Raw genomic sequence first — 15,388 nt, 5'->3', positions numbered from 1 at the left:
TATTTATCATATACTTTCTTTTTAAATATTAAGTTGAGAATTTAATCCTTTATCAACAATTTACAAGTAAATCGATTTAATAATGTTTATTTAATGTCAATTCTTTCTATTTTTAGCTTTTTATATGCAGCCCTTAGGCTACATATATCTTTTTCCTTTTATATATAGTGAAAATTTTATCCTTATAAATCATTTTCGATTGTATGAAGAAGGGATGGCAATCTAGTCCGGATCCGACCCTACTCCGCCCCGATCCGAGGTAAAATATCCGCTCCGAGTCCGAGAAAAAAGTAATCCGATTTCTACTCCGTTAAAATAATCCAACTCCGAGTCGGAGGAGGGTCGGAGTCGGATCCTACAAAAAATCCGAGAAAAAAATCCGACTCCGACAAATGTCCGACTTTAACGGATTATCCGACTCCGACTCCGACAAATGTCCGACTTTAACGGATTATCCGACTCCGACTCCAATAGATAGTGGATTTTTGTGTGGGTCATGGTGGCATTGGGTGTGGGTTGTAAAGGCCCAAATAGCCCAACATCTCAAAGTATATTGAATAATGAAAAAAAAAAAAAAAAAAAACTCGGATTCGGGTCGGATCGGAGTCGGAGGTCGGATATTGAAGTCGGAGTCGGATGTCGGATTTAACCTCCGACTTCCTGTCGGGTCGGAGTCGGATTTAGCATAATCCGCTCCGAGTCCGACCCGTTGCCATCCCTAGTATGAAGATCATCAAATTAGGCTAAGTCATCCCAAAATCCCAAATCTAGTTAAATACTTAAATCTCTAATACAACTATACAAGCTATGTTAACCGGACTTGGCTGAAATGTCGGACTGTCAGTGTCGACACGACATGACGCGGATTCGGACACGAAATTCGTGACAGATTCGACAGTGTGCACTCTGACACTTCAGAGAGAGGGGAAGGGGAGAAATATAGCTGATTTTTAAAAAAATGCCTAATTTTTCAAGCAAAGGAGAAATATAGCTATGGATAAGTAAGAAATTTGAGGGAGCAGGAGGTTGAAGAAGAAAGATAGTACCAAAAAAAAATCAGAAAGTCAAAGAGATAATGCTTTACAGCTGTATTCCTCCCTTTTATTGGTTTTTTTTATTTATTTTTAAAATCCTTTTTTACTGTTGTGACAGTTGTATCCATCACTTTTTTTACAAATTCTTAAATAAACCTGGTCCACGATAAAGTTATTGTGGACCAAATTTATCACGTGATTACTTCCTCCTTACTACCAGTTTCTTACAAACAAATTAATACAACCATTTATTTCCTTTTCTTTCTCTCGTCAAAAGCGCACCTCACCCTTTCTCTCTCTTCTAAGCCCTCACACTTTCTCACTCTTCCAAGCTTCATTTCTTCCATTTTCTCACTCTTCAAATTTGCTTCAATTCTTCTTGTATGGCTAGAACTCGAGGTGGTGGCATGTTTAACCGGAGAAGAGGCTTCGTTCTTCGGCTATAAAAGTAGATCAACCACTACTTTCAGGTATAATCGATTTTTGATTTTGCTCTTCGTTCTTCATTCTTCATTTTTTGATTTCTGCAATTTTGAGCGATTAATTGTTGTTTTTGAGCGATTACTTGTTGTTTTTGAGCGATTAATTGTTATTTTTGAGCGATTAATAGTTGTTGTTTTTGAGCGATTAATTTTGAGCAATTTTGAGCAATCACCGGTATTCTACTCTATTCTTTAATTTCAACTTTGATTATTCTATAAATTATCATCAATTTTGATTAATTATTTGATTTTGTGGAATTGTTAGTATATTGTAATCTGTTGAACTATATATGAGAATGAAATTGTACTGATCGGTTGATTTTTGGTATTGGATTTTAGAGAGTTGGAGTTTTGGGGATTTTAGCAAAATGTGCTTGTTGTAAGGGATGATGAAATGATGTGAACTTGATTAATATGCATTTTAAGATTCTTCTATGCTAATTGCATATTTTCAATCATGCTCTTTAATTACATTTGCTATTATATTACTCTCTGTCTTCGTTGCGCTTTAAGAATCGAGTTTTTGTTGGCTGGCTTTGGGAGCTATTGTTAAGTGATGAATTGTCACTTGCCTCCTCACCAAATTGTCTCTTGAGTACCATCACTACAACCAGATTAACTAGAGAAAAATCAATAGCAGGGTACTAATTAAAATCTGCTAATAGTTGCATGTTTTATAGAGTACGAGGCAATAATCAACCCCTATGAAAGGTCGTAGAAGCTTCACTCAAATACAAAAGTTTCAAGTATACTAAAAGTAGAGCAAAATTATTATCATTTATATAAAACTAATATATATGCCTCTGTAAATTCTTTACTAAAGATACACATGCTTGATACTACAATAAAGAAAACGGGAAGCCCAAGATCGACAATCCATCATGGAAATTTTAGCTTACATTGTTCTCATTCATAGGCATAATAATTTCATGACTGAATTATAAGCCAATTATGCATATAGGTGATGAATTCTTCATATAAAATCTTGTGGTGTAGCAACTCTTTTTAATCAAAGTGTTTATTTACTCCTTAGTTATAATAGAGCAACTATGATTCCAAAAAGAATTACTATGTATATGAATAAGGTTGTTTAGTTTATTTAAGGGTCACGATGCATATTAGATGACCATTATGCAAATAATAAGGTGAGGTCTATATGCTCCCTTTGTTTTAAGAACTTGAACTTCTATAGGGTTTAGGTTTGAAAATTGTCAAGCAGAGTTATCTAGTTAATACTTTCAATTTAAAGAATATGGTCATTCACCCTAAACAGCTTGACAATAATTAATGTTGTCTATGACTAAGATACTTTGTTTTAAGGGTGTCACAAACTCATGGTCATTCTTATGTTATTGTCGACAAGATGTTCTTTTATTTCAATATTTTGTTAAGCTACCAAGGGACAGATAGAAGGATTGTCCATGTATATATAAATATAGGCTATTAGCTCAAAGGGTAGAGCAATGTACAATAATGTACATGGTGTGGGTTCAAGTCCCACATAGCCTATGCTACAACAATACTTGTGTGTTGCTATCATTGATGAGTTGTGTTTTGGTCATTGTATGTAGTAGCTTGTTAGCATCAAAGTCCATAAATAACTATTTAACTTGCATTGTTATCCTATATTGTAGTATAATGAAGATAACATACGATGATAAGATACTCAAATTCTATTAATAAAGCTGCCTTTTCACATAATACAACCAATAGCCTATGTAGGATTTGAACCTACATCTACTGTGAAATTACACAGTGCTCGACCATTTGAGCTAATAGGCATAACAACACATTAGTTATAATAAAAAGGGTAGCACCAAACATTTAAGCATTGACAATCCATTCTATCAATTGTTATCTCCACGTTGAGCCAATATATGCTTTGAAGAGTCTTAACAAAGGGAATAGATGAAGATTGAAACTTTGAAAGTAGTCTAAGAGCATAATATTATCATAAATATTGAATTATATGCTAAAAAGGTATTTATATGACAAAAAAAAGGTCACTATGTATTAAAAAGGGTAACTCTGATATGGTAATTTAATGCAGCTAAGGGTGATTATGCTTTTTAAAACGGTAAGTATAACAAATAAAAGAGTTACTATATTTAAGAAGGGTGACTTTATGAGATGAAAGGGTCACTATATAGTGTTACACAAAGACAACTATATCATTAATAGGGCTACTATTCCAAATATAAAGGTTACTATATCAAAATAAAGGACTATATGTTAATTAATGGTGAAAAACTGACAATATAGGGCTACTCAAATAAACATTACTATTTAGAAATAAAGATCACTATATTATAAAAAAAAAAGGTTACTATTCCAAAATTTATATATCTCAAAATTAAAGTTACTATGTCAATCATAAAAGACACTATATCATAATAATTAATATTTAAAAGATCATAATAATTAGTATTTAAAAGATTTAAGCGTTTTATTTTCTTGATTTTTTATCTGTTGATCACAGGAAACCTTGATACAAGCAAAGGTGAACAAGAAAGCTTTAACAACAAAAAGTCGCCTTTGATGTAGTAGAGCAAGCTACCAATTATATTTCACACGGCAACAAGCTTCGAGAAGGAGGCTTTGGGTCTCTGTTTATAAGGTATTAGAATACTTTACTAATCTGCCTGCTTTATACTATCACTAAAGGTAACTATATTACTTAAAACTGGATTTGCATGTCATCTCCAACTACAGTAACCCTATATAATTTTCAATTGACATAAATTACATACAATTGGTTACAAATAATACGAAATAATACCTAAATGCCTAATTTAATTTTCCGAACAAACAATTGCAATTGCATAATCGCTTAATTTGCACAATTTGATCAAAATCAAATACAAATAGATGATCAAATTTTTATAATTCTTACCTTCATAGTTGCTGACAATTTGAGCTTCATCGTTCAGATCGAAATCGATGACATTAATATCGAAGTTTTCTACAGTGTCCTACATATTTCGATTTAGATCAATTTCGATTGATTGTATAGAAGAATTTGTCATGAATTTTGCAGAAATTGATTGATGATGGAGAAATTATAAACCCTAGAATTGATTAGAGGGAGAGAGAAAAAAAATTCGAGCTCTGAGATGAAGTTGTTAATGGCGTTGATGATGAAGTAGCAGGAAAGAGATTTCAACGCTTTCTTTTGTTTGGGGTTTTACGGGATTAAGGGTTAGTGGGCTGGGAGTGTGTTTTGCTGCTTGGTGGGTTTGGCACGTGACATTTCTGGTCCACAATAAGTTTATTGTGGACCAGGTCCACCCAAGAACTTTTGCACTTTTTTACCCCTTTATTTAATTTCTTGCAGTGAGTTACTGAGTTACTTTAAGTACTTCATTTTATCTTTATTTTTTTTTAAAAAACCCAAATAATAAGTGTTATTGTCATAGTTTAGGATTACATGGTATAAATTTTTTGAATATTAATGAAATATTTTGTAATGTATAAATTTTTGTAAAAAAATGAAAATGTTGTGTCCCCGCACCCGTGTCAAAATATAGGACAAAGTCCCCGTGTCCTAAAATTTTGGAAATTGGCGAATCGGACACTCGAACACATGTCTGTGTCCAACACACGTACCCGAGTCCATGTAACATACTTCCTCCGTTCTTTTTTACTTGACCCGCTTTGACTTTTACACTATTCATCACCCCTCCTTTGACCGTGTTTTGTGAATAATATATAAGGAAAAACATATTTATGTTGGATCATTTTGAATTCGTCTCAACAAGTACTATCATAATATATAACTTTTATATTTTTTAATTATGGAGAATTAAAATTATTAATCGTTAAAGTTTTGCATTGGCAAGCGTGATAAAAGAAACAGGTTAAGTAAAAAAGAACCGAGGAAGTATTTGTTTAAGTTGAAACAACTCCTTTACTGCCTGATTTAAACTCTTCTTGATTATTCTATACTCTTAATCCTTGTACAGCGTAGTTCCTTCAGTTATATACTTTTACTCTGTTTCTTTGAATGAGTTAAGAGATAAGCTAAAATACGGTCCCTAAACTATGACATTAGTTGCATATTTGGTCCCTCATCTTTCAAATGAGGCAAATTGGTCCCTCTACCACCCCTTGCCTCACCATTTCTGGTGGAAGAACTTATAAGTCAACAAAGTTTGGGGATGTGTGCTGCCAACTAAGCAAAAGTTAAGGGACTTATCCTAGTTAGCATTTGTTCAGGGATTATAAATCATTATTTTTTTTTATTTTTTTTTTCAGCTACTAATATTTATTATTTACTATGTACAAACTTTGATTAAAATGAAAGAAAACATACCCAATTTTTTTTCCTTTTAAAAAATATTAATGACTTTTTAAAAAAAAATAAAAATAAATATATGACTTAAGAATTAAAGAAGAAAATTAAATATGATTTAAAAAATTAAATACTCCAACTTTCTTTCAAAAAAAAAAAATTAAATACTTCAAATTAAAAAAAAAAAGGAAAAGGAAAAATAAAGAAAGAATGGACTAGGAAAAGAAAAATAAAGAAAAATAATTTTTTTTTTCAACCTTCTCATCTTCTCTTTCGGTTTGGCTATTCTAATGGGGGAAACAATTCCCTACTTTGCACCTCATTAACGATCATCAACAATCACCATCTTTTAATTCCAGCCTTTGATTTATTTTGTGATTTAATCTTGGCCTCCTGATTTTATTAATTATATACAAGCTCATGCGCAATATAGTTCGACCGAACCGGAGGTTTGGGTTGCGTGGTTGATTAATTACGGTGATGAGGCTGCAGACTGGTGGAGATGGAGTTGTGTGTTTATGACAGGTTGTTGGTGATGTGGGGGTGAGAAAAGGTGGAAAATCCTATAGGTTTTTTTTTTTTTTTTTGTTCCTGGAAATTCTATAGTTTTATTAATGCAACTCATAACCAAAATATTAATAATGATGAAAAAAAAAATTAATGTCAATTAAAAGATTCCTTTTTAAATAAAAATTGACAAAAAAATATAAAAAAAAAATAATAAATAATGGTCCCTAAACTTTTGCTAACTAAGATAGGTCCCTAAACTTTTTTTAAAATATTTTTTTTTTTTTTGCCACATGGACACTTTGGTCCTTAAACTTTGGTGACTCATCTTTTTTCCACCGGAAAAGTAAGTTATGGGTGGTTGAGGGACCAATTTGCTTCGTTTGAAAGATGAGGGACCAAAATGGTACAAATACTAAAGTTGAGGGACCGTATTTTAGCTTAACTCAATGAGATAATTTCGGTAATCTGTATAATACATTAATACGTACAAGGTATAGCAAAATAATTTTGAAAACAAGATGTTACTTGGTCTTTATAAAACTTTCATAAAGCAGTTTATTTTGATCATTAGGCCAGTAATTTCTATTTTCTCTACTAGGTTTTTTTTAAAATAAAAAAAATCACTCTGATTTCTGACTCTTATTTACAATCCTATTATATGATGGTTATGATCATGTTTTTTTGGCACTGTGTACTTTTTTGGCCTTGTCTGATTCATTCTGTTACAGTCCTTTTAGAGGTTTATATGATTACACTTTGTAGTTTCTAACTTTGTATACTAAATGCAATGTAATTTCCAGGAAAACTTGAATTTCCTCCCTCAGAACATCATACCGTCCAAATGAAATTTTAATCTTTATCAGTCAATAAGGAAATCATTATTCATGACATACATTATGACAATAATTGCAATCTCAAAAATAATTAAATGTTTTCGGATTAGCTGTGTGACGAATCAACCTTTCGTCCTCTCAAGGGCCAACTCAAATTTCAGCTGCTGCTTGCGTCTGTAAGGACGGACTGCTTTCAGTATTGTTTTAGTATGTATATATTTCCAACTAGTATACATTGGAATAATATTAACTTTCCTACTCTCCAATTGTTTATTTCCCTTGAATGATCGGGAAGATTGATCCATTCAAAGTCTACTATACGGCCTTATGGTGTATGTATAACTGTATAAGTAGCAGTAACTCCTTTGGAATATTAACTTTAATCACAAATTAATCCTAACACATTACAAAGAAGTAGAAGAGAGAAAATGGCGGAAATTGTGTTGTCCCCCATTGTGGAAGCACTCGTGAACAAATTGGGATCGAGTGCACTGCAAGAGATTGCATCTGCGTGGAGATTCAAGGAGAGCCTTGATAAGCTCAAGGCTACAATCAACATGGTCAATAAAATGTTGTTGGATGCTGAGGAGAGGCAAATTCATAGCCAAGCCATCCGCACTTGGCTTGAAAACCTTTCTGCTGTTATCTATACTGCAGATGACTTGTTTGATAGATTTTCAACAATGGCATCGAAGAAAGAAGCCATGGGTGGAAACAAACTTGTTAAGGAGGTGCATATTTTTTTTTCTGATTCCAATCAAATTGCTTTTGCCTTCAATGTTGCTCGAAAGACAAAAAAAATTAGGGAATGCCTTGATGACATAGTAAAAGATGGTGATGCATTTGCCTTTAAGCTAAACCCTAATGGAGGTATAGCGCAAAGGAAGAAATTTGAAACTATTTCTTTTGTAGACACAAAAGGTTTAATCGGTAGAGAAGATGATAAGGAAGCCATCTTGAAACTACTGACCTCTACTTCTCAAGAGGGTGGATTGTCTGTTATTCCTATAGTTGGGATTGGAGGTATGGGGAAGACAGCTTTAGCTCAATTCATATATGATGATGATGATGTTAAGAAATCCTTCGATTTAAGGTTATGGGTTTGTGTGTCAGATGTCTTTGATTTTGAGGCATTAGTTGGAAAGATCCTTATGTCTGCAACAAATACTGCTTTGAAACAAAATATAGAGCAGTTACAAGCCCAACTTCAGACAGAAGTTAGAACGAAAAAATATTTGCTTGTTCTGGATGATGTGTGGAATGAGAACAGTGAGAAGTGGCGTATGTTGAGTTCTTTGTTGAAGCTTGGCAAAGAGGGGAGTATAATATTAGTAACTACGCGATCAAGGGAGGTAGCGAGAATTATGGGCACGGTAGCTCCTTATGAATTAAAAGGCTTATCAAATGGGAAAGCATGGAAATTATTTAAAAACATGGCATTTGCATCTGGACAAGCTGAACAAAATCCAGACCAGTGAGAAGTGGCGTGTGTTGACTTGCTACAACTCTTATGGCCAAAGGAACATTTGCACACTTCTTAATGGCAAGGATGAGCGCAAGTGGTTGTCATTCAAGGATAAAAGTTTGGCCAATATATCCAACGGCAAAGATAGCATTATGGAGATTCTCAAGCTTAGCTATCAGCATTTATGTTCACCATTGAAGAAATGTTTCACTTATTGCGTTCTGTTTCCAAAAGATTATGAATTTGACAAGGAAACATTGATGAATCTTTGGATGGCTGAGGGCTTTGTTTTTTCTGAAAATAATGAAGGCCAGAGTCTGGAAGAACTTGCCGAGGAGTATTTTCTTACTTTGTTCCAAAGGTGCTTCTTCCAGGATGTGAAAAAAGATAAATGGGGAGACATTTCGAGCTGCAAAATGCACGACTTGATGCATGATCTTGCTGAACAAGTGGCAGGAGTCAACTGCAAGGTTGCTAAGTTAGGAAAAAGCAATTCAAACAAGGCAAGCTATCACTTGTCCTTGGCTTACCGTTTGACTTCAGAATGGAAGATACCAAGTTGGATACTGAAACTGAAGCATCTACGAACATTTCTTTTGCCGGAGCAATTTGAAGATGGATCGGCTTTCAGCAAATCGATTTGTCAAGAGTTGATATCTGGCTTTGGATGCTTGAGAGTGTTGGATCTACACAACCTTGGAATCAGGAATTTGCCCAGCTCAATAGGTAAGCTAATTCATTTAAGATACCTTAACCTTTCCCATACATCTATTGGAGAACTCCCTAATTCAATCACAATGCTCCAAAATTTGCAAACACTTAATCTATTTAATTGTTTGAGTCTTCAAACGCTGCCTATAAATATGGGATTACTTAAGAATCTTAGGAGTCTTGATGTTGATTTATGTCAAAATTTACAGTATATGCCTTCAGGAATAGAAAATTTGACTTCTCTCAATAAACTACCTCGATTTACAGTCGTTTATAGAAATTGTCCTATGATTGAATACAAGCCCAACACTGCTAAGTTGAGTGATTTAAAGAACCTTAATAACCTGAAAGGAGCCTTGTACATTGAAATTTTCGGAGAGTTAAAAAATACTTTGTTAGAAGCAACTGTGGCAAACTTAGAGGGAAAACGTAGGCTGACTAAGTTACATATAGAATTGGACGGTTGGTTATATGACGATGTTAGTGGTAGTAATCATGATGAACCTATCTTGGAAGGGCTGAAACCACATCCAAATTTAAGGGAGCTAGAGATTTATTGGTATAGAGGTCAGAAATTCCCAAGTTGGGCAATGATGGGTAATTTGTGCAGTACTCTTCCAAATCTTGTTCATGTTGAACTTCTGCGTTGTGGAAGATGTCAGCAAGTGCCTTGTTTTAGTCAACTCCCTTTCTTGAAGCGCCTCACCCTTGTATCTTTGCAAAGTGTGGAATACATGGAAAGCAGTGATCACATTCTTTCCTTGTCATCCAACACACTATTCTTCCCATCTCTTCAAGAACTTACACTGATGAATATGGATAATTTAGAAGGATGGTGGATAGTAAGAGAAAATGCTGACATTAGTACAATAGAATCATCACATGATCAATTACTCATACAACGCCTCCAATCCATGCCATTTTCCAATCTAACAAAATTGGAATTACGAAAATGTCCAAAGCTGATATCTCTGCCACAATGTCCTAATGTGGAGGAATTAACACTAGTGGACACCAACGAGACCATCTCAGTGATAAAGATGGCAACAGCTTCACCATCAACCTCAACTTCAGCAACTGGTTCAAAGTTGAAAAGGTTTACTGTCAGTAACTTGGAAGACCTCATTTCTCTTCCAAGAGAATGTCTGCACCAACTTTCTTCACTTGATGTCCAAGATGAGAAGCTGGTGAACACTGAGGAAATAGGAAAGCAAGTCTACATGAGTATGTCTTCTTCTCTCCGTTGTTTAAGTTTCACTCATTGCCATAGCTTGAGATTTTTCACTCAAGGCCTAGAGCATTTAACAGCGATAGAGAAGTTGGTGCTTTGGAATTGTGAGCAACTTGATCTATCACCAGATGAAGATATACCATGGAAATACTTCAAAAGTCTTCGTTCTTTACAACTTCATATGATCCCTAAGCTGTTGGTTCTTCCTAGTGGACTTCAACACTTGACAAACCTCCGCTCTCTTAAAATAACTTGCAACCGTGGATTTATGGAACTACCAGAATGGATCAGCTGTTTCTCATCTCTTGCATACATGTGTTTAAGTATTTGTCCTAAGCTGACATTTTTGCCAGAAGCCTTCTGCAATCTCACTTCCCTAAATGAACTACAAATCCTTAGTTGTCCAGGATTGACAGATAGATGCCAAGGTCCGAAGGGTAGCGAATGGCCCAAGATTCAGCATATTCCTCTGGTTCAAGTTTTACAGGATTAGATATCATGAATTTACGATATAGGTATGAAATAGACATTATTGATGTAATCAAATTTACAATATGCTCCCTTAAGTTCTATTGTAATAGCTTATTAAATGACAATAGTTCTAGTAGTAGGTGAACATGGTTGTATACTTGTAAGTAGATTAGCATGTAAGTTGATGAAAAACGATTGATTGTAACGGAGACACTAACTGAATTTTCTCTAGTATTTAAGCATTTTGTTAGTAAGTGTACTACTCCGTAGAACAACCATGGCTGGCTGTGGTATTAAAGCAGTTTGTTAGTTTTAAGGTATTCGTAAAGTCCCGTGTAGTTGGGTTTCTCTTGTTCATTGGCTGGGAGCTCGTCGTGGACGTTTTCTTTATTGATCCTTTTATTTGGTCTTTGTTTGGTTTGTTTATTAGCTCTTCTTGTTTTTAAAAAAAAGACATGAAGTTTATCAAAAGGCTACAATTAGTGCTAAGATAGCAGGTCACTTTTAGAGGGCTTCAACATTTCCTAGAGGGCTTCAACATTTGGCAAGCCTCCGTTCTTTAGAAATAAGGTTTATTAAATATTTGAAAGAACTACCAGAATGGATAGGTTGTTTCCAATCTCTAGATAATATGGAGTTGTTTGGTTGCCCAAAATTGACATCTCTACCAGAAAGCTTCCGAAAGCTTACTACCTTAACTCAACTCTGGATTATTGAATGTCCAGGATTAACAGAAAGATGCCGAGGGCCAAATGGCAGGGACTGGTCAAAGATTCAGCATATTCCACTTGTTAGTATTAGAGAGAGCATTTTTTATTGATATTGTATATATTTGAACATCATTGATGCTAAAATTGCACATGTACTTTTCCCTTTGGCTTAGTTCCAGGCTTCTAGGTATATGAAAATACTACAAGAAATTAGAGTACTGGTATTCACTGTACTTCAGTGTTAAGCCTGAAAAATCTCCAAGAATATTCATAAACACTCCTAGCTACTTGTACATTTATAATATGTCATTGTATTTCTGCAGAAAAACATTGTATATGTCTCTCATTTATTCACTAATAGAAACATATGTTCTGTAACATACACAAGCTAATTAACTATGACTACGTAACCACCAGAATAATACTTCGTATGCAGTTAGCAAACACAGAATAGTATTGAGGGTTGGAAGCCTCAATAAAGACATGGTAGGAACTAGGAAGTGCTGCTTTGAATTCCTTTCAATTCGCTTTGCCTAAAGATGTTTTGCGTATGTAGAATTATACGAAATATCATCTATCATTCTTTCTCTGTGTTGGGATTAGTTGTGTGGAACCTAAGATTCCTAACTGACTCACTTTGAAAAGACATGCTATTAGAGTCTTACTCTTAAAGTCTTCAGCTCTCATGTAAAGTAAACAAGCCAATCTAAATTGCATCAATAAACAAAATGAACAAGATAACCAGAAATCATAACCATATTATTTCAACAGTTCTACATTCCAAAAACTCAATTTTTTTTACTACAATGTCAAAATGCCAACCTTGTGACATTACCATATAAACTATAGAACAACAAACCTAAAGTAGGCAAAACTCAATTCATATATATACACAAACAAGAACTACAACTTACAAATTGAAGGGAGAAATATATGCTCCAAACTCTTGCTTAAGATGAAGCAGCTTTGATTGCCTTTTGCAATTCATTTTCCACTTCACTCATTCTACTCGTTGATTTCTTCGATTCTCTATGCCCATTCTCTTCACTCCCACCATTCCCATTTCCATTACCACCACCTTTTTTGCTCCTCCATTTATCAAACTCAGTAGAACTCTCAATACTAGGCAATGGCATCATCCTCTTCCCCACAACATCTCCCTCTTTCCCCTCGCCTCGACTCCTCGAAACCGGAACCTTTCCCCTCATACCCTCCAATGCCTGCTTCATCTCCCTATTCTCCCTCTTCAAATCCTCCACTTCTCTCCCCATCCAACTACACATCCCCTTCAAAAGCTCAAAATCACCCAATTTCGACTCATCAACCCTCTTCCTCTCATCCTCCTTATCCCTCTTCACCTCATCAACCCTCTCAACCGAAATCTTATTCATCAACAACACTGGAAACTGCGGTTTCGCCTCCGAAACGCCACCACCACACTCAGCAGAGGGAAAACTCACACCCCACCTGAAATTAACCATTGCCCTTTTCGTCAAAGGCATAGAAGTCCTTGCCGCAACTAAAATCCCAGACAAAATCGACGAGTTCTTCTTCAAATCACCCCATACCATCGGCTTACCCCTCAAACCCGACCCATCACCCGACCCATCCCTAACCTCAAAATCCGACACCGACCCAGTTGATAATCTCTCATTTGGTGGACCCCCACCAAGCTGATTAGTACTAAAATCATCGGAATTAACAGATTTGAAGAGAGAGAAATTCCCCAATTGGGGTTTAATAAAGAGAGAAAAAGTGGGGGTTAGGGAATTAGGGTTAAAATTGGCGGTGAAAGTGAGAGGAGAATCATGAGGTGAACCAAAGAGGCCGATACCAGATTTGAGAGAAAGAGAGAAAGGGTAATGGGAAGGAGGAGAGAGAGTGGGGTGGTAAGAGAGAGAAAGAGAAGGGCCGGAAGTGAAATTGGAGCGGAGAGAGAAAGAGAGGTCGGAAGAATCTCCGGCAACGATTCCGGTGAGGAAAGGGAAACCGAGGATTGTAACGGGGATTTTAGCCCGTAAAAGTGGGTTTTGATGCCGGGTTTCTTCTCGGAATTTCACGGATAACTTCATCGTTTTTTTTTCTTTCTGGGTTGGTTTGTTTTTCTCTGTCTATCTAAATATGGATGAATGGTTGGTTGGGAGAGGTTCGGGTTTACAAAAGCGACTGAAATTTAGGAATAGTTTTCGCATCTTTGTTACGGAGTAATTAGGAATTGAATTTTTCAAAGGGCACTCGGTAAAAGCTAAATCTTTCTTTTTTAAAAAAAAACACATATTTGTGTCTTTTTTATTTTTGTGTTGCGAATGATTTTTTTTTTTTTTTTTCTTTCTCTAAAACAGTGTAAAACATTAGACATTACATACTACAAAAAGGATTATGTAAAAACTAAAATAATCAATAACAAAAGTTTTCTCTAAAAAAACTTAATAAGTGTTAAATAAACATTTTTTATTATTTGGATAGAACGTGTGAATTAGCATCTGAAATGATGTAAAAGAGATTATTTTAAATTAGAAATTGTATCAATGTTGTAGTAAAAATTGAGCTATTTAACAACAAAAAAGTGTATCAATAATATTCCCCTCAAAAAAAAAAAAAAAAGTGTATCAATAATACAGTAGTAAAATTTGTTCAATTTATTAAAATCTTGTCTAAAATTAATAAGTTAAGAGGTAGGTACTCAAAATGTTTTCAAAAAAAAAAAAAAAAAAAAAAAAAAAGCTAGGTACTCAAAATTCTATTATTTCACCCCGTAAAAAAAATATTCATAAACTCTAATTTAATCCTCGTACATTAGGGTTATGGCTATTCACTTATTCAATAATGTAAGATCCAAATTGCAAATCAAGCCCCTTTTTTAATTTGCGATATTGTGTGGTTAGACATTTTGATCAAACTGCAATTCGTAGTTAAGTTGCGATTTCCAAAAATTATAAAACCAAATTGCACCACAAGCCACAACTGATTAATCACATCGGACCACATTATTTTTCAAAAAATAAAAGGATGGAAAGTAGTGTAAGAAAACCTTTTACTCATACATTAATTATTAGAAGTTAAAACTTTATATAAAGTACTTATCACAAAATAAAATAATTCATAACTAATAGTTGTAGTTATATTCTACAATTAGTAAAAAATATTATATTTAGTTAAATAGCATATTCCATCAAATCAATATATGGTTTGATTTGATAATACTTTTAACGGGTTGGTTTGATTTGAAAATACTTTAACGAGTTGATTTAATTTGAAAATATTTTTAACAGGTTGGTTTGATTTGAGTATCAAACTACACCAAACTGATCCTTCATCACTCACATTAGTCACATACCTCCCCTATATGGCTATATGAGATGATATCGGCACCGGTATGAAACAAGCAAATAAGACCGGGGTTTGACACTTGGAACACCTTTAATATCGCCCAAAACCATCCATATCGACATATCTTATCATCCACGTGGAAAACTGCTTACAAGCATGTGGACATCCACTGCCCACTTGACAAGCCTGCAACTTGGACCGACACATGGCACCAATTTGGGGAATTCTATAAATACCCAAGCATATTTCATTTCTAAGGCAATATTTATGTAAATCTAAACCTCTTTCTTTAGAATTCTCATCCTATCTCTTATCTTACT

At 34.5% G+C, this 15,388-nt stretch overlaps 1 pseudogene; it reads left to right on the top strand.

Moving 5' to 3' along the window:
* Positions 1-7,578: 7,578 nt before the first annotated feature.
* Positions 7,579-11,050, top strand: LOC145567140 (disease resistance protein RGA2-like; annotated as a pseudogene).
* Positions 11,051-15,388: the final 4,338 nt, after the last annotated feature.

Source organism: Chenopodium album, chromosome 2, assembly GCF_948465745.1.
Source record: "Chenopodium album chromosome 2, dcCheAlbu1.1, whole genome shotgun sequence".
Classification (NCBI taxonomy): domain Eukaryota; kingdom Viridiplantae; phylum Streptophyta; class Magnoliopsida; order Caryophyllales; family Amaranthaceae; genus Chenopodium; species Chenopodium album.
Note: the sequence above shows the minus strand (reverse complement) of the source record. Positions and strands in the feature narration are given on the sequence as shown.